Source organism: Canis aureus, chromosome 18 (assembly GCF_053574225.1).
Source record: "Canis aureus isolate CA01 chromosome 18, VMU_Caureus_v.1.0, whole genome shotgun sequence".
Classification (NCBI taxonomy): domain Eukaryota; kingdom Metazoa; phylum Chordata; class Mammalia; order Carnivora; family Canidae; genus Canis; species Canis aureus.
In genome coordinates, this window is record NC_135628.1 from 24462679 (window position 1) to 24489943 (window position 27265).

At 44.5% G+C, this 27265-nt stretch overlaps 1 long non-coding RNA gene and 1 other non-coding gene across 2 annotated transcripts; both read right to left on the minus strand.

Moving 5' to 3' along the window:
- Positions 1–3781: 3781 nt before the first annotated feature.
- Positions 3782–9427, minus strand: LOC144289160 (uncharacterized). Its single transcript, XR_013357183.1, has 4 exons — positions 9424–9427; positions 7058–7279; positions 4949–4982; positions 3782–4366 (listed from the first exon to the last, which is right to left on the minus strand). It is a non-coding gene; the product is annotated as an uncharacterized LOC144289160 (long non-coding RNA).
- On the minus strand, positions 4819–4890 carry LOC144289227 (small nucleolar RNA SNORD93). Its single transcript, XR_013357218.1, has one exon. It is a non-coding gene; the product is annotated as a small nucleolar RNA SNORD93 (small nucleolar RNA).
- Positions 9428–27265: the final 17838 nt, after the last annotated feature.

Genomic DNA, 27265 nt, shown 5'->3' on the forward strand with positions numbered 1-27265 from the left:
TTTTAGACCTAAGTGAAATGAGGGAAAGGGAGAATTTTGTGGAACATTTTGCCTAACATAAGATATTCTTTAAAAAATTGTATTTTATGTAAGTTCTGGTAATAGTTATGGTGTCACTTCCCTCAATCTTTCCCTTTTCATCAAACATGAAAGACACATTGCCATGGACACACACACACACACACACATACACCCGAGACTAAAGAGGTCAGGGAATCAGCACTGTTCTTCATATGGATTCTTCACTAAGGAGGCTATATTTTGACAAGATGTAGTACACCAAGTCCTTGGGCCCTTTATTATTCTAATGAACACACAAGTACTTGCACATAGTCTTAGGACAAAAGAGTATTTAATAAACACATCCTTAAGCCTTTTATTTATGATGCCTAGAAGTGCTAGCAGCTTGAGGGTAGAATTACATCAAGTCTTCTAGGTGGCATGGACTCCATACTCCTGCTCCCTGCCTGGAAAGAAGAGCTGCTTACCTGTAAATTCTGTATTGGGAGTGCTAATTTTACTATTGTCTTTCTTCCAGGTCCCATAGTAGGATGGCAACACCTTTTTCTCCATGGGACTCTGGAAACACTAACTGCATGTCCCCATGAATATTTTGATTCTTTAGACTAGGACTACCTGACAGAAATATGATGCAAATAGCATTTCCATAATTTTCTTATTTAACCCAGTATACAAAATATTATAATCTAACTTATAGTCAATATAAAATTGAGATTTTTTTTTTGCATTCTTTGTTTATATGAATTCTTCCAAAGCTGATGGTTTTTTATGCCTGAGAGCATGTCAGTTTGGCATAGCCAGGTTTCAAGTGCTTAAGTGACATGTGGTCAGTGCCTACTGCATTTAAGAGTGCAGTTTGGACCCTATGATGAGTCCCAAAGTTCCACATATTTCTCTATCACAGAAGGTCTATAAATGATACCGTGTGCTCCATTCTGCATGGAGGTAACATGCCAGGGCATTTGTCCAGCTGGAAAATCAATGGTATTAGGCTCTGATCCATCAACTGCACTGTTCTGCTCTGCTCTTAGAAACAGATCATTGTAACATATATCAAACTGATTTGACTGGATTTTATCTCTTTATCTCTGAAATAGATTGATGTGGAGCAGTCCTTCTGGAAATGCAAATGGCAACGGAGGAAGAGTACAAGGAATTAGCCCCTTGCAGTGCAGATAAGCTCCACAAGGGGGCCCCCTAGTCACGGTTCCATAGTCTGCGCTAAATCAGAATTTTGTAAGATTGGAATCAGGACTCTTGCTCATGAATATGCAGTAGATTTTGGAAAGGCAAACTTTATGAGTACAAAATAAAAATAAGCCTTTCCAACACATATCTAGCTGTCTGTTTACACAATCTCAACATGGCTTTTTTTTTCCTCAAGAGGTGTTATCCCTTCGGTTTGACAATGAGCTGGGGTCACCAGTGACAGACCTCATTATTCTGAGTCAAATTCATTAGTCTCCTTGATCTCTAAATCCTTGTCTAGTTATGCAGACACCTTTTCTGTTCTACTTTTCCCTTCAAGGTACTTGAGATCTTGAAGGGAAGAAAAACATCTTTTCATTTTGGTTCCAGGGAGCTTAGAATGCAAATGGCCCCACTTCCTCCTCCATTTTAAGTTTATATTCAAGTGCCTAATGACAAATTTGCCAATTGGCTCTTTTCTCCAGCTCCTAGGAGGCTCAGAGCCAAATTGGCAGGAGCCTAATGCATGAGGTCTAATGGCTTGGTTTTATAATCCTGCTCTCTTCTTGCTGGGCTTTTATCCCCTCTTCTAATTATTGTATTGTTTACTGTTTGTTTAGAAGCCCTAAATCATTCCAGGAATGTGGTAGTGATGTGTGTTGTGTAAAAATAGATATAACAGCCTCTTCAGAGTTTGTCCTAACAATTGGATCTTTCAGATATTGACTCAGATACGAAGTTATTCCTTATAACAGAAGTTGACTGGGGCATATTCTAACTGGCTTCATCTTACATAGTGATATGTAGAAGTCACATTGTGCAAACACCATAAAGGCAGGAATCATCTATCACAGGATTTCACACACAAGAGAAACAGTGACTATTTGCCAGATTATGAAAATATTTAAGGTTTTAGAAACCTCAAAAATACTTAGTTTGGAATATTCACTTGAACTACAGAGATTTGCTTGCTTTTAAGAACAAGAAACTACTTGTAGTCAGAGCTTAAGAATACTGTAGAGTGCCTACGTCAAAAACGGGATATGTCCATTCTTGAAATCCAATTACGTGACTCAATCTACCTGAACCAACATAAGCAACAGCATTCCCATGATACTGGGCATGTCACATCTAGGGAAGATAGTGACTGGAATTATGTTCAGTTACATTAGCATTAGCATAAAGTTATATCCCTATTACTTTTTCTTTTATAGGATTAAAGATTCTCTTCAAGCCCAACTTCCTCCTTGGAATTAATAGACCCTTTGAGAACTTTTCACTCAACTCCAAAGTTTCTTCACTTCTCAGGGTACTTGAGCACAAAATGGCTGGTAGTTGAATAGTCCTATTGGCATAGTCCCACTCTCGCCTTAGCTCTGCTCAGCATGCAGGCATGTGCTGTGCCAAGGAGGGCAAGCTGACTCTGCAGAACTGTGGGACGGGCTCCAACTCCTAATCTCATCTTCCTTGCTGTATGCTAGACTTATTTAACCAAGGTGTTGGGCAACTGTATTGCTATCATAGAGGGAAGGGGATGGGAGACAGCAGAGAATGTATCAAACCTGGAAGCACACAGGCATCTAAAGGGTACTGCTTGGCCTGCAGGCGAGATGGCATCACAGCCCTCAGTACACATGGTGGGGGGGAGGGGGCAGGTCTCCACAGGCTCTGTGGTTACAACGACTTATTACCTACAGTGAAGAACAATGACTCACAACCAATACTTGGCCCATCCTTCCTTTCAAAAGCATCCTTGAATATCCCTTGAGGAAAAGGGAGAGTTTAGACTCTTCAGGAGTAAACCATGTGGCTTATGCATCACACTTTGAGATCCAACCCAAGCCCAATTACTCAGCAGCTAAAGCCTCACTTCATTTCCCACATTCCTGGGCTAGTCAGTGTCAGTCAAGGCGATTCTCAATTTTCTTAGAATGGGACACTGACAGTGTGGAAACAAAGCTAGAAGAAACCCAAAGTAGTGCCAATCAAGGCTACAGGGCATAGAAACGTAATAGAAATTTCACACTCCTTACTCTGCCACCCTGTGGCCACTAGAAGGGACTGTCCAGAGATTCGGCGAAGTGCCTGACTGCTGACTTTTAAGATGCAGCTGTTAAAACAAGGAAGGGACAGTTGTGTGGCTCAGTGGTTGAGTGTTGGCCTTCAGCTGAAGGCGTGATCTGGGGGTCCCCGGCATCACGTCCCACACTCCCTCCCTGGGGGGAGCCTGCTTCTCCCTCTGCCTATGTCTCTGCTTCTGTGTCTCTCATGAATAAATAAAATCTTAAAAAAAAAAAAAAACCCTTTAAAACTAAAAAGAGACAACAAGGAATATGTTAGTGCCTGAAAGATTCATAAAGAGAAATTTTATAACCTTGATGGGTAGCTAACATAAACCTTTGATCCTGTTTCTCAGGTATTTATTACATGCACAAGTCATTTAGGTGACTTATATCCCCAAAATGATTTTGATGTTTTTGCCATTTTAACATCTCAGGAAATCATTCAAGTGCTGATCCAAAACTGTCTTGCCAGAGATTTCATTGGAAAGGTTATTAAAATACCAGGAAAGTTTTAAAAGTCACAATTTATTGAAGTGTAATTTACATGTGGCAAAACTCACCCCCAAATTTGACAAATGCCATCACTACCATAGACAAGATATGGAACATTTCCTCAAAGCTCCCTCATGCCCCTTTGTAACCAACCCCTTGCTAATCTTTGAGAATCCATTGATCTGTCCCCTGTCAAAAGGATCACATTTAATCATTAAAATGATCTATTATGGAAAAATCTGTAAGCATATAAAACCAAATTTTTAAAAGGATACTTTGAAACATATCTTCAGGACAAATCAAAAGAATAAGATTTCAGTTGTAGAATAGCTTGTCTGGTTCCTATGCCAAGCTTCAGGCTGGGGCTGGTTGGTTGGTAGAAAGACTACATTAAATAATAAACTATATTCTACAAAATTCTCTATGGGAGCAGGTAGGGATAGGTTTTTAGAGATAATTGTCATCACAAAATTCACCCCTGCTACTACCACAAGAGGGACAAGGAAAGCAAAAGCTTCTATGTATCAATTACATGTTCAAATACACTTTTTCTACTTGAAAAGCTTCTTTCAAGCACCCCAATTGTCTTTCAAGCACCAGCCCTGTAAAAGAAGTAACACAGCAGGGGGTTAGATCAGCAAGTACCGAATAAGATGTGCTGTTAAGAAAATAAACAAGTTTCTAGACCATGTTTATAAAAGCGATGCAAGTTAAGTAAACAGAATTCCCTAACATACTATGTATTGTCAACTCAGGGTTCACAGCTCAGATTTAGCAACATTCTGACATAAAGGTGAATGTTTAACCAAATCCTATCTTACCAAAGCTAACAGTTCACCTCAGCCTTCTGGAAGACTCCAATGCAAAATGGCCACCATTGGAAAAGATCCTTCGAAAGATTAAGTGTCAATTACTTAAAAATCCATTTAAAAAAATAACCTTTTCTTGGCATAATTAAGTATTACCTGTTTTCTAGAGGCTTTCCTCCTTCCTATTTAAAACATACTTCCTAAAGGGAGGAGGGACGTGACCAAGTAATCAATTCCTATCACATTGGCCTCAGGTAAATCCTTCAACGCCATCAGAGAAGCATATCCAATCAGATTAGATTTCTCATCCTCGGCCAAGAATTCCATTCAGCTCTTTAATAATTCAAGGCAAAATTCCCTCCATTTGGTCCATACCTGAACTTCATCAGCATCTTGAACTGGACTGAGCCTGAGGAAGGTGAGAAGAACAACGTTAAGAATTATGTCGCTTTTTATGGTTTGGGTTTTTGTTTGTTTTGTAGAGTGTCTTTTATTGTAATTATCTAGTAGCTACCCCCGATTAATAAAAAGCTCCCTGTGAATAGAGTTCCTGTAAAAAGGCTACATTCTCCAAAATGTCCTTACTCGGGAAATCTCCTTGGTAACTTTCAGCAGGGAGTAAAATGAGCAGTGAATTAAGCTCCTATCCTCTGGGATTCCATAGAATATAATGTCCCCAGCCAGGATCTTTCCAACTTGATCTCTTTGTTACGTTAGCATGGAATAGTAGCATTTTTTTTTCTTTTGGAATAGTAGCAATTTTAGAAAAAAAGTGACTACTATTGGCAACAGTTTGTACCTAGGAAACACTGTCACAAACTCTAAACAGATTTAAAAACCAAAGGAAGCCTGGAACTTGTTTACCCAGAGCAGAGCTAGCAAGTTGAGAACAGTCCCCGCTCCTGTTCAGTTTCCACAATCCTTAAATAGACTCTGGCTCAAGCTGCGGCTTCCTTGTCATGCTGTCTGGCTCTCTCCGCCCATGTTTCGGTCTCAGAGGGAAATGTTGAAACAGTTGGGCCCCAGAGGGATCCCCCACACATAAAGCAGTTGTAAAACAGCCTGACCGTCGTGCTTCCCGGTGTCATAGTGGGAGTCACCAGATTGAGGGACTCCAAGCAGGGAAAATTGGCCCTGGGCTTTGGGCTCAAACACACGGCTGCTAAAGGGGTGCCTACAGCACAGCTTGCAACGCTACTTTTTTTTCCTTTTTTTTTTTTTTTTTTTTAAGATTTTATTTGTTTGTTTGTTTGTTTGTTTATGGGAGAGAGAGAGAGAGAGAGAGAGAGAGAGGCAGAGGGAGAAGCAGGATCCTGGGTCTCCAGGATCACACCCCGGGGTGAAGGCGGTGCCAAACCGCTGGGCCATCGGGGCTGCCCTTTTTTCCTCTTTAAAAGCATGATAAAATGGATGTCCCACTCAGTGTCCTAATCAGTAAAATTAGGTATTTTCTAGCAAGTGAAAAGGTCTCCAATAACGGTAGGCCAAACCTATAAAGCCCCCCAGCCTCACATCTCAAGAGGAGATCACCACGTGATGCCTAGGAGATACCGACGACGAGTCCTTCATTCCACTCTCAGTGTAGATCTTTGCAAGTTTTACTAAATTCGGAGAATAACCCTTTCTGCGGCAAGGTGTGCCAGCGTCTCCGCGGACACAGATCAGAACCCCAATGGTTCAGATTTCTTTCCCCAGGACACAAACCAAGACGAGCCTCACGCCCTGAAAATGCTGGAAGCGAGGGTCCTGAGCTGCACAAGGCACCTCCGGAAAAGGTGGGGGGTGGGGGTGGGTGGTGCAGGCTCCCTCCCGAGGGCTCCCAGCAGCCTGCGGCTCCCGCCGAGACACACCCCGGAACTTTTAAAAAAGCCCAAGTAGGGGGTCCCTGGGTGGCTCAGCCGTTTAGCGCCGCCTTCAGCCCAGGGCGTGATCCTGGGGTCGCGGGATCCAGTCCCGCGTCGGGCTCCCTGCATGGAGCCTGCTCCTCCCTCTGCCTGGGTCTCTGCCTCTCTCTCTCTATATATATCTCTATCATGAATAAATAAACAAATAAATCTTTAAAAGGCGTTGGTGTGGGCGGCGGTGCCCGCGAGGTGCCCGCCAGGTGCCCGGGGAACGCCCCGCCTGCTGCCGGCTCCGCACCGAACCTTCCAGCGCTGCGACCCACCACCTCGCTCTGTCCACACCCGCCGGGTCGGGGTCGCCTCGGCAGGTGGGAGCCCGGCTCCGCGCCCCCCTCCGCTCCCCCTTTTCGTTGAAGTAGGAGGTTGAAGCTCCCTGGGGCCCGCGGGCCTCGGGCGTCGGGGCCACCTGCAGGGGCGGGGCGGGGCGGGGCGGCTGCTTCCCGGGGTCCGGGGCTCCTCTGCGGGGCTCGGGGGCCCCGAGCTGAGGCTGGGGCGCGCGCCGGGGCTCCCCCGGTGGGTGCCCCCCGAGACCCCGGCCACGTGGCCCGTCCCGGCGTCGAGCCGCTCGGGAGACACTTACCGGGTCGCGCGCCGGGGCGGAAGAGCGAGCGCGCGGGAGGGACCAAGGTTAAAAGAGGCCTGGGCGGCCCGGCGGCCGGGGGCGACCTCCCGCGAGGTCCCCGAGCGCCCCTCCCGGCCGGGACCCGCCCCGGGGGCTCTCGCTCGCCCCCTGGCGGCAGCCCGCGGCCCCGCGCCGCCCGACGCCTCCGCGAGCGGCGCCCGGTGCCCTCCCTGGCGGCGGCTTAGCTGAGGCTCCGGGCGCCCCACACCGCGGGGGTCTGTCCCCACCCCGGCCCCGCCCCCGCCCCGCGGCCCCGCCCCCGCCCCGCCCCCCGCGGCCCCGCCTTCCCGCTGCGCGGTCCGCAGGCGCCCGAGCACCGCCGCCGCGCCCTGAAGCCCCCAGCCCCGGGTGACACCTGCAGCCTTAGTCGGCTTTGGGATGTTGAGATGCGGGGCTTCCTGGAAACTGGGGCCTCGAAACTGGGACACTTGAGATTAGCTTGGTTGGAGGGACTGACTACTTCATTTTATTATTTTTTAAGATTTTATTTATTTACTCATGAGAGACACAGAGAGAGGCAGAGACACAGGCAGAGGGAGAAGCAGGCGCCCTGCGAGGAGAGCCTGATGTGGGACTCGATCCTGGGACTTGATCCCGGGACTCTGGGATCATGCCCTGAGGCGAAGGCAGATGCTCAACCACTGAGCCGCCCAGGCGTCCCTACTTTATATTTTTATTTAAGATTTTATTTATTTATTTATTTATTTATTTATTCATGAGACACACACACACACACACACAGAGGCCGAGACACAGGCAGAAGGAGAAGCAGGCTCCACGCAGGGAGCCCGACGTGGGACTCGATCCAGGGACTCCAGGATCACACCCCGGCTGCAGGTGGCACCAAACCGTTGTGCCCCCGGGGCTGCCCCCCTCTGTTTTATTTTTTAAAAATTTTTTATTTACTTATCTGAAAGGGGGAGGGAGAGAGAAAGCATGGGGGAAGGGGAGGAGCAAAGGGAGAAGCAGACTCCTCGCTGCGCTGGGGGATCAATCTGAGGACCCTGAGATTTAAGACCTGAGCCTAAGGCAGAGGTTTAACTGACTGAGACAGCCAGGTGGCCCTGGAGGGACTGCTTAGTGTGACAAGTGTTTTCTGAGTGCTGACTGTGCCAGGCAATGAGTGGAGCCAGGGGTGTAAAGTGGAGTGAGAAACTGCGCCTGCCCTGAAGGAACATAAACAGACTTTCACCTGCTGACAAAAGCCCACACACTGTGCCGGGGGCACAGCAGGAACCACTGAGCCAAGCCTGCCAAGGGGTCTGGGAAGGCTCCTTGGAGGAGGGGTACAGAGAGTGAGTCTAGCAATGCCAGCAGGAAGGGGGCGGCGCATCATACATAGGAGAGGTAAAAATCAGAGGTCAAGAGATTTAAGGAATCCTAGAGTAGAAGGGACTGTATAGATGAGCCAGAATTTTCTCTGGTGGGGTAAAGCCAGCCTTAGGGTGTTCTCCAAAAGCAGAGTTGTCGTGAAGTTGAAATACGAGCTCCATTAGGATTTTGTTTTCTTCTCTACCGGGTCCCTAGGACATAGCATTGTGGAGGCCGAGAAAAATCAAGGCCATTCCACCTCAAGTTTAGCATTAGCACAAGTACAGCCATCTTAGGCCCCTGTGAGTAAGAGCTGAACTTTACGGGGAAAACTGCAGAATGTCCTCAATGTCCTCGGCAGAGAATCCCATATCAGAAAGACAGCAGAGCCCACCCCCGTGGTAGAAAGTCCCATATTAGAATGAGAACAGAGCTCAATGCCCTTGAAAGCCCCATATCAGAATGTAAACAGAACTTGAGAAATTCCTCCGCCCCTTCTGAGAATCCCCTAGACCAGCCTATAAAAAATCCAGCTGTAACCCACTTCGGGGTCCAAGTCCCTGCTCCGCTGTGTCCAAGCTCGAGCTTGCTAATAAACCCTCGTGCGCTTGCATCGGTGTCGGCTCCTTGGTGGTTTCTCGGATTCGCAATCTTGGGCACAACAAGCATACTGCCTGGAATGTGTTTGGCTAAGGGGGAAATGACTCCAGGAAAAGATACCATTTATCCCCAAAAGTAATTGAGTATTCACGGTGGCAGTGATGGGATCTTACCCCAGGCTGTAACTTTCCTGGGTCACCTTGACTGTGAATTTATCCCTGCATTCCCAGTACATGGCCTGGGGGCTTGGTGCCCTATAAGGACTTGATAAAACCTGCTGGATTTCCTTCCTTGGCATGTATTTGGCCTGCTTTTTACACATACTTGATAGAGAAGGCATCCTGGGCCTCCGGAGGTGTGGGGCATTTCTCTGGCTAGTTTTGCTGCTGCTAGAGGGAAACCTTATCACCCACCCATCCTTTATCTGGATAATGCCTCAAGCCTCTGCCCCACTGCTTCATTCCCTTTCAGAAAAGGAAATTCGATAAAATCCAATGGTAACGTTAATTTTGAGAGCATGCAAACCAGGGAAGGCATGTTGGCTTTCATTTTCCACCTGCCACCTCCTCTCAATAGAAAAGGCTGATTCTTCTCATCAGGGAGGGGGAACAGGGGGTAAGAAGTGACCACTTGGAAGCCACTGAGGGTTTTCTTGGTTCAGTATACAGTCCGCTGGGTACATTGTAAGTGTCATTACCTTTACCTCTGTGCTTTTCTGATAGTCCTAACAAAATGAAATGTAGCATTTCTTGTTAACCGTATGATAGCATGATCCTGCATTTTACTCAAAATTTTTGGCACCTAAGTACATCATGGTGGGTAACATCTAGTGGTTTATCTTCCTCAAAGAAAAGCAAATCCATTGAAGGCTATAAACTGAGAGTTTGTGTTCTTTTTCTTCCCTCGCTGCCCAGGATCTGTGTAAGGCAATTGTGACTCAAGGTCTGGATTGGGATGGGAGTAGAACAGACTAAACTCCGAAGACACAATCTTATCTGCAATAAAGCGAACACTTCAATTTCCATTCTGTGTTTTATATCTGTGTTGGTTCTGGATGTGGAAGGGGAAGAAAGTACATTTTTCACCTTCCTCAAGCCCTACAGTTACCTGATCCCTATACCCAGGAGATCCTGAGACTCACTTGTTTTCAATGAACTGACATCAGACACAGATCTAGGGCATTTGCTTTCACAAATTAATTGGCCCGTTCATTTACTTTTGTCTCTGTGTTGAGGGCACATTTCTTTGTTTTGTTGTAGTGGAGAGTGAGAAAATAAAGGAACGGCAGATATTATTTATGATTTACATGATCACTCCAGCCAGATAACAGTTTAATTGGTCACTGGGCCATTTGCCACACGCAGGTCTCTCTGCCCAGCAGCCTGCCTTTTCCAAGCAGCTGGAGGCTTGTTTTCAAGCCAAGAGAGAATGCCTGCCCACACTGAAGTCTGTTGGTTTCATCTGCCTAAATAAACTTGTGTGGCTGATTTTGGCAATCTGAAGGTGTACTTGGAAGTGTCCTGGAAGCACTGGGATGTGAATGTGCTTGTTTCTGATCCCCACGTGGGTACAAAACAGACTATTTAAAAAAAAATCCTCTTTCAGGTTTGTTATTTACAAACTTGAGCATTGTTCACAATATTTCTAGGAAGTATACAAATAAGGGTATAACATAGAATTTCATTTGGTTACATATCAATATATCCAATGTATTACCTTTATTTTTTTATCTTTTTATTATTATTTTTGTATTACCTTTATTGATAAGAATGATCTGGTTTGTTGTAAAACAAAGAAAACAAAAACATTCTTTAACTCTACATACTCCTACAACTAACCCCTCAGTTCTTTGTTTCTCTTTATAGCAAAACTTCTCAAAAGTGTTGTCTATATTTGTCTTTAATTCCACTCCTCCATTCGTTGCTCGATCTACTTAATGCTGGTCAGCCTGTGAGATGGTCCCCAATGACCTGCTCTCCGTGCCTTGTAGAGTCCTCTCCCCTTCGGTGTGGGCTGGACCTAGTGAATTTCTTCCAATGAATAGAGTACAGCATAAGTTAGGGGTTGGCATGGGGGAAGATGCTCCACATCATATGTCATTAGGGAATTGCAAATTAAAACAATGAGATGTCATTATATATCCACTGGATAGCTAAATTCCAGACAGGGACAATACTGAATATTGTTGAGAATGTAGAACGTGAGGAATTCTCATTTACTACTGGTGGGAATGCAAAACAGCACAGCCATTTTGGAAGGCAGTTTGGCAGTTCCTTATACAACTAACATAAATATAAACAAAACATGGTAAGAACCACATAATGCAATCATGATCCTCGGTATTTACTCAAAGGAGTTGAAAGCTATAGCCACAAAAACCCCCTGCACACTGATGTTTATCATAACTTTGTTCATAATGCCAAAGCCTGGAAGTAACAGATGCCTTTCAATAGGTGAATGGCTAAATAAATTGTGGTACAGCTAGACAGTGGAATATTATTCTGCACTAAAAAAAAATTTAGCTATCAAGCCATGATAAGACATGGAAGAAACTGAAATGCATGCTATTAAGTGAAAGAAGCCAATCTGAAAAGCCTACTTAGTGTATAATCCCTTTTGGAAAAGGCAAAATTATGGAAGCAGTGGAAAGATCAATGGTTGCCAGAGGTTTGGGTGAGAGAGGATGAATAGGTGGAGGACCAGGGATTCTTAGGGCAGTGAAACTATTCTGTGTGGTACAAGGGCAGATACATTTTATTACATATTTGTCAGAGTCCATAAAATCTGCAACACAGAGTGAACCCTAAGGTAAACTATGGACTGAGGTGAATGATGATGCATCAGTGTTGGTTCATCACTGGAACAAATGTTCCACACCGGTGAGGAATATTGGTAGTGTCCTGAGGATATGGGAAGTCTCTCTGCTTTCTGCTCAATTTTCCTGTGAATGTACAGTTGCTCTGGAAAATAAAGTCTTTTTAAAAACCGGTGGGATGTCCCTTCAGAGATTATAAGACACTGAAGCTGCCATCGTGGGCTGCTGTTTCTTGCCTTTTCTCTCTTAGATTCCTTGCTCTAGGGGAAGCAGGCTGCCATGTTGTGAGCTGCTTTATGGAGAGACCCGCTTGGCAAGGAATAGACATCTTAAGCTATTAGCCAACAAGGATCTGAGGCCTGCCAACAGCCACATGAGCAAGTTTGAAAGTGAAGCCTCCCACATCATACCTCAGGAAGACTCCAGCTCTATCCAACATCTTGATGGCAACCCTATGGGAGACCAGGAGCCAGAGGCATCCAGTAAGCTACACCCAAATTCTGCCCACTGATGCTGTGAGATAATACATGCTTATTGCTTTACACTGCTAATGTTTGTGCTACTTTGTTATGCAGCACTAGATAACTAATACACCAATCCATCACTCTATGGATACAACTTTTTCCAAGGGCCACAGTGCTTTTAGTCTTGACCTTAGTTGCTTTGTCAGTTGCAAGAGTGAGCACCCTCTTCTTGAAATACTTCTCATTCGGCTTCCAGGTCACCACACTTTGTTTTTGTTTGTTTGTTTTCCCCAGCCTCATAGCTGCTTCTTCGCAGGCTCTGTGACTGGATCCTTTTAATTTGTCCACCTTTACTCTGGAGAATTCTCCAGGGCTCAGTCTTCAGATCTCAACTCTCCTGATCTACTCCTATCTAGGCAATGACTTCATCTAGATGTACAGATTTATTTGTTTGTTTGCTTGAAGGAGAGAGTGAGTGGGAAAAGCGGGGCAAAGGAGAGGGAGAGAGAGAATCTTAAGCAGGCTCCATGGTCAGCGCAGAGTCCCATGCAGGGCTCAATCTCACTACTCTGTAAATGCAGAGACTTGTTCTTACCAATGCCCGGCACCATGTGTGGCACATCTCAGACCCTCACTAAATGGTTGTTAAATGCTCAAGATTGGACTGGGGCAAAGCGCCCCATGGAATCAAGATGGGAGGGGGGGCAAAACGCCCCCCTCCCATGCTAACATAGCTCCAAATTCCTCAGACAACTGCCAGTGCTCAAAAAAGGAAAATACTATCAAAAAGTGAGCTCTAGTCACAATGACCCCCTAACTTATAGAGAGCCTCACCTGCATAACTCTGAGAATCAATCAGGGATTGTACATGGCTATATATACTAAATAAATATACCAGGGCTCAACTGAATGGCAATCTTATTTTCCTCACATAACAATTCAGAACCAGTGCAAAGGGACCCAGTTTCTTTCGATCTTTCTGTTTAGCCATCCTTAGGATATAGCTCCAGCCCTCTGAATGACTCCTTGTGGTTACAAGATGGCTCCTGCACATCTAGCATTTCATTCATATTCCAGGCAAGATGACTGGAAGGGCCTGAGGGTAAAGGCAAATGCCAACAGAAGTAGCTCTTTTAAAAAGCACTTTCCCAGGGATGCCTGGGTGGCTCAGAGGTTGAGCGGCTGTCTTCAGTTCAGGGTGTGATCCCTGGGTCCGGGATCCAGTCCCACGCCAGGCTCCCTGCAAGGAGCCCAGTTCTCCCTCTGTCTATCTCTCTGCCCCCCTCTCTCTCTCTCTGTCTCTCATGAATAAATAAATAAAATAAATGAAAATAAAGAAAATTTATAAAATAAATTAAAAAAAATAAAAAGCACTCCCAGAAGCCTTGTTTGGTGACTTCCACTTATATCTCATTGGCTGGAAATGTGTCGCATGCCCTCCTCTAGCTGCAAATGATAATAGGAAATGCATTAAAAAGAGAAAAGAAGGGCAGCCCGGGTGGCGCAGTGGTTTAGCGTCGTCTGCAGCCCAGGGCATGATCCTGGAGACCCTGGATCGAGTCCCACATCGGGCTCCCTGCATGGAGCCTGCTTCTCCCTCTGCTTGTGTCTCTGCCTCTCCCTCTCTCTCTCTCTCTCTCTCTCTGCATCTCTTTGAGTGAATAAATAAAAATCTTTAAAAATAAAAAAAAAAATAAAAAAAATAGAAAAGAAAGTTGGGTATATTACCACCCTGAGCAAAAGTGGGGTGCTTTTGTAGAAACGAAGTGACAGAAAAATGGAAATCATGTAGGTATTCAACAGTCTGAGCCTCTTCCTTTTGCACAAGAAAAGCAATTTCCCCAATTTTCAGTCCTAAAAGAACATGTATAGCCTCAACACCATGTTCCATGTTTCTGCTTTAATCTGAATGGAGTTTTAGGTAGTGAGGACAGCATGCACAGAACTCCCGAGTGGTCGGTGAGGAACAGCCACAGAACATGAGCATGTGGGACAGAGAATGATTGCAGATGAGTTTTGTTTAGTTGTATATTTATGTGATTTTTCAAATCAACACTGCCAAGCTTACATTTCAAGAGGGTAGGGATGGTGACTGTATATAAATGTCTATATAAAACCCGGGCTGCCTGAACCTCGTGCAGGCTAATAAATGCCTTTCATAGAAATGTTGATAAATATGTGAAGCTGCTTGATTGCATTGTCCATTTTGATGAACATGTATTTATGACCCACATTTGGAAGTCCAGAAATAGCTGCCTGGCTCCTCCAAATTTGTGCTGGGTAATTGAATGCAGCAATACTACAAATGGCTTCTCCTAAATCATGCTTTAAGCTTTAAAAAAAATTATAGTGAAACAATGAATGATCCTTTTGTTCTCTCCAGAGAGACACGCAATATGGGTGTCTCATTCCTAACCCTTGATGTGACTAACCATCTATGCAACCCTAACTGCTCCACCTCAAAGGCAAGTGACAGGATCTGTCCACCTTCTCTTGTGACCGCCCTGTGTCCTTTCTTCTCGCCTCACCAAATGTAGCCCTTTTGGTGGGGGCAGTGGCATCACAAATGTATCTGTGTTCTGCTAGATGGGGCATGAGGTGCCTGAGGGGCTTCATGTTTAGAGAGTCAAGTACATTTATTCAGATTCAATAATTTAAACAGGGCTTTGAGGTAAACCTTCAGTCTATTTTTGTAAAGGGCTCAGCCTTTCAGGTTTCGGCTCCCCTTCCCTTCTCCATGGCATCTGGTGGGGGGGGGGGGGTCCCTGGGAGGTGCTCAGTGCACCAGAGGGGAGACAGGCTGACCCTAACAATCTGTCCCCCGGCTTATCTTTGTTGCAGTGGAGGCTGTCCGCGGACAGTGACCCTGAGATGTGACTCTTCCAGTCCTGGCTCTTCTCTGGGGTTTGCAGCTGAAACCTGGGGCCCCATCACTCATGTCACACACTTGCTCTTAGGCCTTAGGAACCTGCCCTGGATGATTTCCTGGTCACCTGCCCTGGCCACCCTGACCACCCTCACACCTGCCCCATTGCTTTCTTTGTAGCATTTACTTGTGTAGCTACCTACCTGTCTCTTGACTGCCTTTCTCTACTAAAACTTTAAGTCCCTTTCCAGATTATTTACTTCAGGGTCTCCCAAGCCTTGGGAATGTGGACAGTTAGATCCTTCTCTAGTCCTTTCTGTGTCTCTATCCCCATCTCCATGCCCAGACCCATATACGTACCATTCTTCATCAATGAAGAACATGGACTTTAAAATTTTTGGAGTATATTGTGTTTTTCTCTTTTTGTTTCCTGACACATTCATTTATTCATTCATCCAACAAATGGTAATTAAGTGCCTCTCCATTGCATAAGGATCTGGAGATAAAACAATAAAAAAGACAGAGAAAGCTTCGGTCTTCTTGGACTTTACATTCTAGTAGGAAAAGCAGTCAGTTAAATAACAGCAAATACTTCAAAAAAATATTACCACCCTTTCACACTCCCTCTGGTAAGATCGATGTCACCCTCAAGATTATTTAGCCCTGTTTAGGACTCTCCTATGGTCTAGGAAGGTGAGAACTAGGTTTAAGAGGTTAATGAGTTTTTTTTTTTTTTTTTTTAATTTCCAAACTACTCTTCCCTGGGGTTTCCTGGTTGACTGGGAAGCCAGGGGTCAGAGGAAGTCTCACACCTTGATACTCAGGAGTCCTACTCTTTCTGTTGCAGGAATTTTCTGCCTTTGGTGCCCACCATCCTTGGTCACACTGCTTCAAAGAATGAAGAGGTAGACCAGACAGAGAGTGGTGGGCAGCAAAGCAAAGTTTATTGAGCTCCCAAAGAGAGAGGGGACCCGAGAGGGTTGCTGGTGGAATTTCTCAGTTTAGGGGTTTTTATGAGCTCCTTTGAGGAACTATCTTAAGCAACCAGGGTGGCTGAGTCATGCCAATCAGGGCTTTGATCACGTATCTGTCTGCCTAGTAGGTTAATGTCTACGTGCTGATGGTCTTTTTTGCTGACATCTGGGGTCTTATGTCTTAACTGCCCCTTGTCAGTGATAGACACAAATGCTTTGTGGTTAACTGTCTTATTTTAGGATGTTTTGCAGAATTCATTTCTGCAAAGGCTGCAAAACATAATTCTAGCGCGGACCTGTCTAAGCTGCAAAACAGGATGTTAATGTTCTTTTATCTGAGCTGTTCTGACTCCGTATTTTTTTTCCTGTGGACCCTGGCCCTGATTACCTAACTGTCCAACTAACTGCTAACATTTCCTCACAGGGAGTGAGCACTCTTCTCTCCTACTGGGAGGAGAGTGGGGGCAGGGTGCTTAGAGTGTCCTCTGTGTGCATCTCTGCATGTGTGTCAGGGAGGGAAGGCAGGTGACAATGCGCAGCTCTCACTGATTATCAGCAGTCATTTTCCCACCCATGCCTTCTTTCCTCCTCCGGTTCTCCTAATGGTTTGTGGACTTCTGCGTCTGGCTAAACAGAGACTCGGTCCTGGCAGAGCAAGCTCTCCTCAGGGCTCTGTGGCACTGACCACTGTGCCCTCTGAACATCCTAGCTGTTGCTTGACTAGCTGGAGGCTCTTGTTCCAAATATGCCCCAGGTCACCCCATTAGTGGCAAGAGTTGCTGCTTATGGAAATGAGCTTCCTTTTTGATAATAGGCTCAGAACCCAAAGCATTCACTTTGAATTTGAACCAAATTTGAATCGTGATGAATCCTTTAATCACTTCTTTATCTGCTGTCTGCTGGCTTTCCTGTCTCTGCCTCCTCAGGGCATGACACATCCCTCTGCAGGACTTTGCTCCAGATGACTTGGATGTCATCTTTAAAGTAGGAGTTCGTAGGGGCATGTGGGTGGCACAGGCTGTTCAGAGTCAGATTCTTGGTTTCAGCTCAGGTCATGACTTCAGAGTTGTGAGATTGAGCCCTACTGGGGGCTCCACGTGCAAGCTCTACATTCAGTGTGTGGTGTCTGCTTAAGACTCTCTTTCCTCTGCCTCCCCCTCCCCCCACCAAATAAATAAATATTTTTAAAAAGGAAGTAGGAGTTCATGATTAGCCCACAAGGTATAGAAGTCAGCCCCACATGTAGCGGGGGTGCGGGGGGGTGTTGACCACTGTCTGATCCCACCCAAGTGTAGAGTTAGGGCTCCATCTGTTTGGGTATTTTCTGGTTCTGTTCAGGGGTGTCCCAGGGCACCAGGGACGCGTTCCCATGTGAAAGTTTGGAATGGTTCAGCAACTACTGAGATGTAAGAGGATTTTCTTCTGCTGGGAAAACCGCAGGGGTCCTGTAAGCCCCTGTGGACAGAAGGTTCTCACCCCACAGCAAAGAAAAGAATGATTAAATTGACTTTTCCATCCATGTGCTCCCAAGGGCATAGGCTGATCTTTAGATGTCAGCATGGTGTTTAGGTTCATGTGGCCAGAGATAGAGAGAGCACCCCTTCTCCTTGCCAGAGTTTTATATTATTCATTAATTGGTTCTTTTTAAAAGGCAGTAAGAGAGGGATTCTCTCTGGGAGAAAGATACATAACATTTTCTGCAACTAAAAAAATGGTTATTTTGTTTTCTGAGAGATTATGCATACTTGCTACTGTGAAATATTTCCATTAGAAATTAGAGTCATGGTTATTCAATAAGATGTTAGATGTTAACCACGCCGATTCTTTGCCCTCTGCTGAGGTTACTTTGGTTTCAAAAGTCTGAATGATGGAGAATCCCTGCTCTCCATCAGACCCCTGTCTTAGAAGAGGCAAACAGAGGGTCCTCTGATCTGTGGATGTGACCTGGCCACTGTTTCCAAAAGGTTGAGGTGACCCAATCCTGTCTTTTTTATTTTTTAAGATTTTTTTAAGGTTTATTTATTCATGAGAGACACACAGAGAGAGGCAGAAACATAGGCAGAGGGAGAAACAGGCTCCCTATGGGGAGCCTGATATGGGACTCGATCCCAGGATCCCATGATCATGCCCTGAGCCAAAGGTGGTCAACCACTGAGCCACCCAGGCATCCCCCAACTTTGTCTTTTAAAACCAAAGTTACTGTGCAGTGACATCTAATTTCAACTTTTCTTTCTTCATTTGGGGGTTCTGAAAGGGGAAGTTCTGTCTTCCAGCAGAAACATTACCTTGTATTAAGCTTGCAAAATTCCTCAGAAGAGAGCAAAATGTGTAAGTGATATTGTAGAAGTTTTAACATTTTTGTTTCTTTTATCATTTTTGTTAGGAAAAGAAAATCGTAGGAACTCTGTATCCCCTGATGTGTACTATATGCGTTAGGCAAGTAAGTAAAATCAGGGAACTGGAACAGAGAGAAACGGGGGGGGGGGGGGGGGGGGGGGGGGAAGGAGGTCCTACTTTAGATAGGATGGTCCACTATGAGAGGCTGATATTCGTGAGGAGATCTGAAGGTGGGGAGGGACTGAGCCATGGGAAAGCAGGCAGAGGGAGTGTAAATGCAAAGGCCCAGAGGTGATAAAATGGGAACATGGTGATCTCCTGATTTGACTCCTCGAACCTGGGGCCTTAGAGCAGGCCCTCTTCTCTCCACATCAGGGTTCCAGGCCCCCATATCTCACTTCCTTTCCTACTCCTATGCCCCCCTCCCCCCAAGTGTCCTGGAAGCAGGGGCCTCTTCCTCCTTTTCTCGCTCCCAGACTCCATTGCTTTGGTGTTAGCTCTGTACCTTGCACCCCACCCCCCCACTACCCACCCCTGAAAATTTAATTTATAAGGCCACTTATGGAAATATATTTTAGGGATGAAATAGTTTGCATGTCTTTTCACTTCAGCCATAGCAATCCTGCTTCTCTTTGAGGCAGTGTGAATACCTCCACCTCACTATCTATAGTCACATTACAAGGCAAAGGGGTGGGGGAGTGGGACATGGGGAATAACAGCATATTGCCTTGGCTTTTCCTGCCCCCCAACACTGGAGATGTGGTTTGCACACCCTTAATTTGACAAATCTGCCTTCCAGAATCATGACCTGTGACTCACCCATTTCCAAAAGCAATGGCTTTGTTCTTAGTCCTCATGTTACATTGATTGTTCTGCAGAATCTGACACTATGGAAGCATTATGTTAATGCTTCCAGAAATTGACTACCTCCCAACTAACTCATTTTTTAAAAAAAGATTTTATTTATTTATTCATGAGAGACACAGAGGGAGAGGGAGAGAAACAGAGGGAGAGACATAGGCAGAAGCAGGCTCCATGCAGGAAATGTGATGTGGACTTGATCCTGGGACTCTGGGATCATACCCTGAGCCAAAGGCAGATGCTTAACCGCTAAGCCACCCAGGCGTCCCACTAACTCATTATTTCAAAGTGCATACACTGAGTGGAGAGGTGCCACTGCAGAAGCTGCTTATGAGGAGAAGCACACCCACATCCTGTTCCAGGAGGAGCTACAGTCCAGTAAGAGTGGCAGCTGAGGGGTGGAGGGTGCTAAGGGAGTATGCAGGAGGGGTTCCTCACCTGACCTGGGGCTGGAGTCCGGAAGGTTTCCCTGGACCTCTGAGTGTGAGTGTGCTCTGACTCTAATTTCGCACAGCCCTGGTTCTCCTCCTGCCTGACTTTTCTGCACCACCTGCCTGCCTCTGCCATCTTATCCTCATCTCTTGATTGGACATTTTATCTGACTGCTTTTCTGGTCACATAATCTCTCCATATTATCTCCCTCACAGCTTTATCTTTTCTTTTGCTTCTCCCATAGATAAATCCCACACCTCTGTCTTCAGTCTCTTTGGCTCCAAAGTCAGCTCTTGACTCACCTGCTCTTTCCAGCTTTTTACTTTTGGACTTCTGGAATATCCTTCCTTTTGACCTAGTTTAGCCTCATTTTTGAATCAACCTTGACTAAAGTTCCCCTCCTACATTCAAAGTGATGTTGGGAGAAACAGTCTACCATAGGCAATGTGCAACCCTGCATGTTCTGAATATGCCAAGAATGCAAGAGACTGATGGTACTTTACCCAAGCCATTACTCAGGGCTATGTTTATGGCAAGCAGCCTTGAGGGAGGCGGTAATGCCTCCTCCTAGGCAAAAACCGGGCTTACTTCTGCTCCTATAAAAACAGTGAATTGGGCAGCCCGGGTGGCTCAGCGGCTTAGTGCCTCCCTTCAGCCCAGGGCCTGATCCTGGGAGTTGGGCTCCCTGCATGGAGCCTGCTTCTCCCTCTGCCTGTGTCTCTGCCTCAGTCTGTGTGTGTGTGTGTGTGTGTGTGTCTCTCTCTTATGAATAAATAAAGGGATCCCTGGGTGGCACAGCGGTTTGGCGCCTGCCTTTGGCCCAGGGCGTGATCCCGGAGACCCGGGATCGAATCCCACGTCGGGCTCCCGGTGCATGGAGCCTGCTTCTCCCTCTGCCTGTGTCTCTGCCTCCCTCTCTCTCTCTCTGTAACTATCATAAAAATAAATAAATAAATAAATAAAAATAAAATAAAATAAATAAATAAATAAAATCTTAAATAAACAAACAACAGTGAATTCTCCAGGTCAGTGTTCCTCTCCCATAACACAATGCTCTACATGTGCAGGCAACCTGGATGGACCTGTTGTGTCATCATTATGGAGGCATAGGGAACCCCTGAAAACCAATACAAAACTCTGGCTATTTTTTTTTCCATATATAATAAATAGAACTTTGGTCTCTGACCCAAGGGTCTCATAACTTTTGCCAGCATCCATGGGAGACTAACATGCAAACTTGTAAGTAGGGTAAAATTGCAGACCCTGCACAGTTCTTAGCAAGTGTCCTCCCTAAGACAGTAACTCCAGTGTACCGTTTGGTATTGCTAGGCAACCAGATTGCTTCTTTTGTTCTGAATGGCTTTTGAGCGCTGGTTTTTCTCCATTATACCCTTTCCCACCATTGTTGGCTTGCTGCAGTTCTCCTCTGGGCTTGAGATGAGTATTTAAAAAAAAGAAGAAAAAGAAAAATAACGTGGGTTATAGGATGCAGCTCTTTTTAACACTGAAACTGAGATTGAATTTGCCATGAGAGAGCTCCTACTTCTGATTATAGACAGAGGATTATGATATAGGCTATCAGTAATAGTCATATTTACTAAACCTTTTATTTGCATGGTGGATTCAACTTAAGTAAGGTTCCATCTATCATCTCATCTCACCCTCAAGATAATTGGGAGGTAACTAGGGCAGGTAATCCCAACGTCCAGATAAGAGAGCCAGGATTGGAGGATTAAGGGACCTGCTCAAGGTCAAATAACTAGTAAGCATCAGGACTAGGATGAGAGCTGGGTGCTCGTCTGGCTGGGCATTTCCTATGGAATCTTTATCATGGTTACATAGTTTGATACATCGATCACTTTTAACTGTGGAGTCAAAGACTGTATACACTCGGATGCTATTAATTTTTAGTAATTTTAAGGAAATCTGGATATTTTGCCTCCCTGGGGCAAGTAAAATAAATTATTAAAAGTACTATTATGCATTTATAAAAAGGGAAGGTATTTCTGTACTGACATGGAATGATCACTAAGAAATGTTCTTTTTTTAAAAAAAAAGATTTATTTATTTATCAGCATGATCAGACTATTGCATTTAGCAATCAATAGCATGCTTGCAAAAAAAAAAAAAAAATCTACCTTAAAACCCTTTGTTGGAATGCTTTCCACTTTCCACAGAGCAGAAACTAAAATAACCCATTATACAATTAGTCACAAATCCAGTCCTCAAGTTTTTTGCCCATATACATGAGTATTGTCTGAAATAAGTCTTCTGTGTGGCATCGAGGCCCTGCCACCACTGTGCTTGGCTAAGGTCACAAATCTGTTGTAACATGTAGCTTCCCTGTCACTTCTCTGGCCCTCCTCTCTTGCTAAGTTTTGCTCCCTGGCAGTAATGAGAACCACCTGCCACTGCCATTGCTACTGCTGCTGCTGCTGCTGCTGCTGGAACTGCTGTAGCTGCCTTGGTTTCGTGGTTTGGCAAAGTATTAGCTTTCACCACCATAGGGGCAGAGCTTCTGCCTCCAGAATTCCCTCCTTTCATGGGTCCAAAATTTGAAGTTTGATTGTTGTAATTGCTAAAATCAGTATAGCTTCCAGCAGCTCCAAAGTTGCTTCCATCATTACCAAATCCGTGATAATCTTCCCCCACTGCCACTGTATCCACCACCACCTTGACTGCCACCAAAGCCACCTTGCCCACTATAGTGTCCTCCACCACCAAAGTTGGCCTTCCCACCAAAACCACCTCCACAGCCACCACCAAAATTTCCACAGCCACTCGACCTTTTTGGATGGGTGAAGTACTAGACATCCCTTGCTCAGATAGGGTTTTCCTTACTTCACAGTTGTGACCATTCACAGTATGGTGTTTTTTGTTTTTGTTTTGAAAGGGAGAGAGCATGCACATGAGTGGGGAGGGGGAGAGGCAGAAGGAAAGGGAGAGAGAATCTTAAGCAGGCTCTATGCTCACGGCAGAGGCCCACAGGGGGCTTAACCTCATGACCCTGAAATCCTGACCTGAGCCAAAACCAAGTCAGACCCTCAACTGAATGAGCCATTCAGGTATTTTTGAATGACGTTCTTGTCTACAGTCTTGATCATCAAATGTTACAAAAGCAAAACCTCTCTTTTTGCCTCTGTCTGGGTCAGTCATGATCTCAATCACTTCCATTTTCCCATACTGTTCAAAATAATTTCTTAGATGATGTCCTTCAGTGTCTTCTTTCATGCCACCAACAAAAATCTCTGTCACAGTTAAGTGGGCACCAGGTCTTTGAGAATCTTTTCTTAAAAAAAAAAAAAAAAAGAGAATCTTTTCTTGAAACACCCCTCTTTGGTTCCACAACTCTTTCTTCCACATTGTGTGGCCTTGCATTCATGGCTGCATTCACTTCCTCCATGGTGGCATACGTGACAAACCCAAAGGCTCTGGAGTGCTTGGTTGGATTTCTCATTACCACAGAGCATTCCTCAGTGCTCATAATGGCACTTAGACTCTCATTGGTTGTTTGAAAGCTCAAACCTCTGATGAAGATCTTCTGCAGCTGTTCAAGCTCTTTGGAGACTCTGATTTAGGCATGATGGTGGTGGGAGGGGAGCTGATGCTTACTTGGCGGCGTCCACAGACAGAAAGTAGTCTAATGAATGTATCTCACGAATATTCTTAATACTTATTATTCTGACATATTTTAAGACTACAAAAAGTTTCAAAAATTGAACAGAGAGTTCCTGTGTGCCAGAAACCCTCTTCACCCAGCTTCCCCAATGATAGCATTATACATAACCATAAATGACAGCTTTATAACATAACTGTAAATTGACATTGGGGCAATTCTATTCATTCATATAAATACTTAATTCGGGTTTCTAAGAAATAGTTTTAAATGTCTGAGATAGTGAATGTATAGTATGTATCCTATTTATTTTAAAAGAGGATGGGAAGATGTAGATGTAGTTCTTTGTTTCCAAGATGTAAAAGAGGGGAAGGATGTATATGTATTTATCTGTTTCCAAATACTTAGAATATGTCTTAAAGGATATATGTGAAATGAGATACATTGAGTTGCCTCCAGGAGAAACTGGGTAGCAAGATGTCAAAGAGGTGGAGAGTATTTGAATTCTGTGTTCTTTGGTATGAATTCATCTATTTTTAAAAAGGAAATGAGAAATCTTTTTGTGTATTCATACAAAATAATCTCTAAATTACATTTTTAAATGAAAAACACAAGGTAAATAAGTGTATATGCATCCCATCTACAAAAAAGGTGAGGGGAGGAGCTCTGTGTCTTTGCCTCCATATAACAGATTTCTCTGGAAGGATGTGTACAAAATTGGTAACATTGATTTGCCTCCAGGGATTAAAATGGGCAGACAGAAGTGAGAGGAAGACCTTTTGTACCTTGAAATTTGTACCTTTTAAATTTAGACTATGTGATTTTATTTCCTTTGCAACAGAATAGAGGAAATTAAAAAAAAATAAACCCTAAAAATAAATTGGTTTTACCTTATAATTTTTCCCCCTCTAAAATACTTAGTGGCTTTTCAGTTACTCTCTGGCTAACATCCAAATTTTTTAACTTGACATTTAGGTTCTTTTTATAACTTGGTCTCATTATTTCCTGCCTGGAGCTTTCTGTTTTACCTACTGTGTTTCATTTTCTCTCCTCATAATCATACACTTTTCTGGTATTTCTTTATTCTTCTCTTCCTGCTCCCCAGCCATCAGAAATCAGCTCAGGCTCACTTCTGAATCACATCGTGCCCCCACAGTCCAGCCCTCTGGGATTTCTCTGTCTTCCAAATTCCTATAACAATGTCTTGTCTGTTCTATACATTTTGCTCTTAACCCATACTCTCTCGCCTTCTCTAGGGTATGTGTACTCTGTCCCCAAATAGGATTACCAACTCCTTGTGGACAGTGGCTAAGTATGTGAGTTTTCTGAAATTCCCTTTTCCTGGCAGAGTGTTACACTAGGTTGATGGACCAGTTGATGCTTAAAAAATTTTTTTAATTCTGGATTTTTAAAAGATTTATTTATTTATTTTAGGGAGAGAGTGTGCGTGTGCCTATGCATGTGCATGCGGCGGGGTGGGCAGAGGGAGAGGGAGAGAGAGAATCTCAAGTAGACTCCCTGCTGAGCGGGAAGCCGGCTGGGCTGTGGGGCTCCATCTCACAACCCTGAGATCATGACCTGAACTGAAATCAAGAGTTGGTCACTTAATCAACTGAGCCACCCAGATGCCCCAAATATTGATATATTTTTAAATACAACATTTCTGGAAAACAAGATACATGATAAAAAATTGTTTTTCTTTTTGGCTCATGTATTTGGCTGTGATGTGGAAAACAGGCCCTAGTTCCCTGGTAACCATGGTGAATTAATTAGCTTTTCTGATATGTTATCAACTACTTCTTGGGGTTCTCATTTTGAGTAAATGACAGAGCTGGGTTCAAATCCTGGCAGGTTGGGGGATCCCTGGGTTCAAATCCTGGCAGATTGGGGGATCCCTGGGTGGCTCAGCGGTTTAGCGCCTGTCTTTGGCCCAGGGCGCGATCCTGGAGTCCCAGGATCGAGTTCCACGTCGGGCTCCCGGCATGGAGCCTGCTTCTCCCTCCTCCTGTGTCTCTGCCTCTCTCTCTCTCTGTGTCTATCATAAATAAATAAATAAATAAATAAATAAATAAATAAATAAATAATAAATAAATAAATCTTAAAAAAAAAATCCTGGCAGGTTGGATCTCAGAGCTGTGTAACTTCTAACCTACATTCTTTACTTCATAGCAACAGATGTTTGTTAGCTTCCCCCCGTTGCAAAACACTGTATGAAGATTTAATGGAGATGAGTGTAAAAGATCTTCCTCCAGGAGCTTATATTCTATTGCCTGTTGCATCAGTCTGGCCCTTGCCCATTTTATGGCTGCCTGTGTAGTAGGGGCAGCCAGTTCTCAGGAGGCTCCTCATAGGTATCCTTAGAACTAGAGAAAAAACTTCTGGAAAAGATCAATTTTTGAATCTGAAGCCAGTAAGAATGAGGAAGCAAACAGCAAATAAACAGTAACAACTTAGTTTTTAATTAAATGTTCACTAGACTCTATGTTGCAGCCCTATGTCTCTCACATTATCTTTACCTTAACTGATTAAGGTGGGTGCTATTGTCACCCTCTTTTGCAGAGGAGATAAGAGACACGACGGTGATCACACAGCCCAGTGACAGAGCCACGATTCAAGTGCAGAGCTGTTGTGCCTGGGTCTGTATGTGTAGTCCTGACTTAATGTCATTATTTTTCCAAAGATTAGCCATGTGGACAAGTAACTTGTTAATTTATTTGTCTGACTAGATCATAAAATCTTTAAGTGGAAAGCTGTACCTTATTTTCTTGTTTCTCCACACACAATTATCCACATTTGTCTGTACTCAATATGCCAGAAAAATACATGGAAAAATGCATAGAAAACAATTACGGCTTATAACTGTGATGTGAATAAGACTAGGATATTCAGATTTGAAATTCAGCAAGCCAACCATGTACCCGGCAATGTGAGGTGGTACAAAGAGCATGTGTTTTGGGAGACTAGAAAAGAGGCCTCTGAAGTGCCTGGCACAGGGAGGTACCCAATACATGGTACCTCATTAATACATTTTTTTAAAAGATTTATTTATTTATTTATGATAGACATAGAGAGAGAGAGAGAGAGAGAGGCAGAGACAAAGGAGGAGGGAGAAGCAGGCTCCATGCCAGGACCCTGACGTGTGACCTGATCCCGGGACTCCAGGATCGCGCCCTGGGCCAAAGGCAGGTGCCAAACCGCTGAGCCACCCAGGGATCCCCTCATTAATACATTGATACTATCCAATTTAATTTTTCTCACACACAACCTGTTAGGTAGTGTTGTAGTCCACTCAGGCTGCCATAACAACACCACAGACTGGGTGGTTTAAACAACAAAAATTTATTTTCTCACAGTTCTGGAGGCTCAACATCCCAGATCAAGGATTCATCAGCAGGCAGGGCTTCTCTTCCTGACTTACCAAAAGCCTCCTTCTCCCTGTGTCCTCACAGGGCCTTTCCTTGATGCTTGCATGTGGAGAGAGAGCTCTTGGATCTTTTCTCTTAGAAGGACATCAGCCCTATCAGACAAGGACCCCATACTTACGACCTCATTTAACTTTAATTACCTCCTTAGAGGCCTTATCTCCAAACCCCTTCACTAGGGTTGAGGCTTCAACATCTGAATTTTGGAGGGATATGGTTCAGTCCATAGTGGTAGTTACTCTTACCATTTTACCAATGTGGAAATGGATAGTCAAAGGAATGGTCCAGTTTTTCCAGGAACCCTGCCTGTGCTGTCAGATATTTTTTGACGACCCGTATTTCCATATGTTTCTCCTTCCTTGGAACCAAAAAAAAAAGCTCAACCATCTAATACTTTCTAGAGGTTTTTTTTGTTTGTTTTGCCCCAAAGAAAAGAGTCAGCAGCATCTTTTCTTTGGATAGTGCTGG